Source organism: Pelmatolapia mariae, linkage group LG15 (genome assembly GCF_036321145.2).
Source record: "Pelmatolapia mariae isolate MD_Pm_ZW linkage group LG15, Pm_UMD_F_2, whole genome shotgun sequence".
Taxonomy (NCBI): Eukaryota; Metazoa; Chordata; class Actinopteri; order Cichliformes; family Cichlidae; genus Pelmatolapia; species Pelmatolapia mariae.
Window position 1 is genome coordinate 22,869,447 of NC_086240.1, and position 3,111 is coordinate 22,872,557.

Genomic DNA, 3,111 nt, shown 5'->3' on the forward strand with positions numbered 1-3,111 from the left:
GCCTCATCTTACTGTCTTTTTTGCATTTATTTTTTTCATGTTTTTAAATTCAGCTATTTCCCAGTTTTGCACGTAGCTTGTTGACTCAAATGAAAAACATTCCTATTAGAAACTTCTGGCTCTCAGTCCTCTGCTGAACCACATTTACCTCAAGAAATCCAAAACAACCTCATGAACATCATTTACAGTTATTACTAAATAACAAATGTCAGACACGCAAAAATATTTTGTTTTTGTTTTTTTAGCTTTTTTATTAAATTAGTGAGTTTTTGTACTTACTGTGTTTTTGTCCGTCTGTGCTGTCTTAACTGAAATAAAAAAGAAAGAAAGTTGATTTCAGTTTAAAATGAAAATTCAAAATCATTCAAATTTCTCATTGTTAAATTTACCTTTAGTTCTTGTCCAGATGTTAACTGTGACAACAGTTATTGTTAGCACGACTAAACCCACAGAGACAATAATGATTTTCAACAACAGAAAAAAATCTGTAAAAAGAATAGAAGCGTATAATTACTAAACTTCTTTACAGTTTTCTGTTTTGTTTTTTGAAGATTAAGACTTTTGCACAGCATGTAGCTTGTAAGTTTATTGAAGGAAATGTTTTAGGTGTTTTCAATCATCTTAAACGTTGATCAAGTTGTCACCTGTTTCCTCACCTGAGGGCTGCTGACTGAAGGTAAACTGCTGCACTCTCTTTGTCTTAGTATCAGTCACTTCACACGTCAGTAACTGACATTTTGGTGAATGAATAAAATGAGACTTCAGAAAAGACACAGTGGTGGAGCAGTCAGTGTGTGAGGTCACTACATGGTTGTTCTCTTTGTCCACATCGTGACCTTTAATCAGCCACCTCACTGTGTGACGGCACCTTCCATACGTCAACACAGAGCAGTTTAATGTCATCCTATCATTGTCCTCATATTCATTCACTGTAAAACAAAATGAAATAACTTGAGATGAACACAGGACAAAGCAGACAAATGATCTGAATTACTGTAATTGAAATTATCATATTTATTGTTTTAAAAGAAAGAGTTAAAAAAAATACTCACAGGTAATAACAGAGAGATCAAATAAAGAATGATGAACCAGAATTTTGTGACCCTCTGTTTCTCCTAATTGGTATTGTTTACAGGAATAAAGACCAACATCCTCAACTGTGAGCTTCTTTATATGCAGAGAACAGTTCGCTGTAACATTCAGTCTGTCTGATTTAGTTTTGACTTTTTCACTAATCTGTCCAAGTGTGATCAGCTCTGCTGCTTTTTTATTTCTTGAAATAAAGGTCCACGTAGTACCATCACAGTTATTCTGCTCATCTATCACATTTAGACAAGGCAGAGTGACGTCATCTCCAACTTTCGTAAAAAAGGATTTTTCATTTGCAAAAACTGTTGAGAAGATTGAAGAAAAATGTGGAAATAAATTAGAATACAGCAGTTTTTACAATCAGAGTGACGATCATTTTAGACACAAGTTTATAAACAGGATGCTCAGCTGTCTTTTTTACTGTAAAGGTTTGTGATTCGAATAATATTGATAAAATTTTGTTTTACAGCAATTAAAATGTTTCCTGTATTCTTACCTGCAATCTGAATCATCAGCATCAGACATGAAAACATTTGAATCCATCTGAATTCGTCCATCGTGCTTCTCTGTCTCATTTCTTTCTTGTTCTCAATCTCGACTGTCACACTTTAAGACTGTTTGCACTTCCTGTCACATACACTGACCACAAGTTTAGCAATTTTCAGTTATTCCTCTTTTTTTCCCTTTCTTGTGAATGTTTCATGGGTGGACTGTATCAGCTTTTCAAAACTCTCAAATTCATGAATCGATTTAGAATAAAAATAAATTATTGTAATATGGTGTACTTATTGTTGGCGTTTGACACCTTTCAGCTAAAAAGATTACTGTGGAAATTGATTGTATGAAGATTTTTAATAAAGCCCAATGTTTGCTTAACTAAAGCCCTCCTTTTAATATCTGAAAACTGAGAGCACGTAGGAACAGACAGTTGAAGGGTCACCACAGTTTGACTCTAGGTGTCTAAGAGACACTTGATTTTACAGCTATAGAAAACACACAGATAAGATATTCTACTGTATTGAAAGACTTGCTTTTCACTGTTAATCTGAAGTGGGGTGTTTTTAGGCACTGGTCCAGCCAGGGAAATACTGCAATTATCAGTATATTAGATCAGTAAATCACCCTGCAGCTGCACTCACTAAATCTACCCTATAACCTCTAAAATGTAATAAATCAGAATTTTGCTTTCTGGCGTTTTTGCTAGTGATGGCCAAACGAAACTTTCTGAAGCACTGAAGCTTGTACTGAAAAAAGTTTCATTATTCGAAGCTTTTCAACACAGTGCTCTTTGGTGGCATCTAGTGGCTAAAAATATGAAGAGCAGCTTGAAATGAAAACGAACTGCTTCATTGGAGCTTTAGAGGAAGCTGAGCCGACAGCTGCTGTTTGCTGTTTGATATTATGTGATAGTTATGTCTATTTTATTAATTAATAATTCTGGTGAATAAACTTTCCTTGTTTAAACATGTGCCATAGTGTCTTCTCCCTTTGCTTGTGACTTCTTGACATTTGTAAACTTAATAGATAAAAATACATTGTATATAATGATGTACAACAAATTCTTATAATAGGTTGGGAGTAATGCTTGTGCTGTGAGGTCCCTGCATCAACATAGTTATGTAATTGGCCAGTGAATGGGTACATTTATATACTATAGTTTATATGTATAGCAGGGGTGCCCAATCCCAGTCCTCGAGAGCTACCGTCCTGCAGCTTTTAGATGCATCCTTGTTCCGACACACCTGATTCAAATGAATGGCTTGTTATCAGGCCTTTGCCAAACCTGATGGCATGCTGAAGAGGTCATCAAACCATTTGATTCAGCTGTGCTGTAAAGCCGCGTGGTTCACTTTTACATCACAAAATGTTAGAAATATAAGCCATTCATAACAACCTGAAAGGTTGGGAGTTTAAAATGCAAACCGATGGAAGCAGAAGTAGAAGACTATAATGTCACAGAGCACACGGTGTCTATTATTGTGTAGACATTTATAAATAAGAGCTTAATAAAGACGCTTCGTT

The 3,111-nt window shown here is 35.1% G+C and overlaps 1 long non-coding RNA gene across 1 annotated transcript; it reads right to left on the minus strand.

Annotated features, from left to right (window-relative positions):
• Window positions 1–666: 666 nt before the first annotated feature.
• On the minus strand, window positions 667–1,674 carry LOC134642718 (uncharacterized). The gene is made up of 3 exons (XR_010573937.1): window positions 1,586–1,674; window positions 1,053–1,391; window positions 667–929 (listed from the first exon to the last, which is right to left on the minus strand). It is a non-coding gene; the product is annotated as an uncharacterized LOC134642718 (long non-coding RNA).
• Window positions 1,675–3,111: the final 1,437 nt, after the last annotated feature.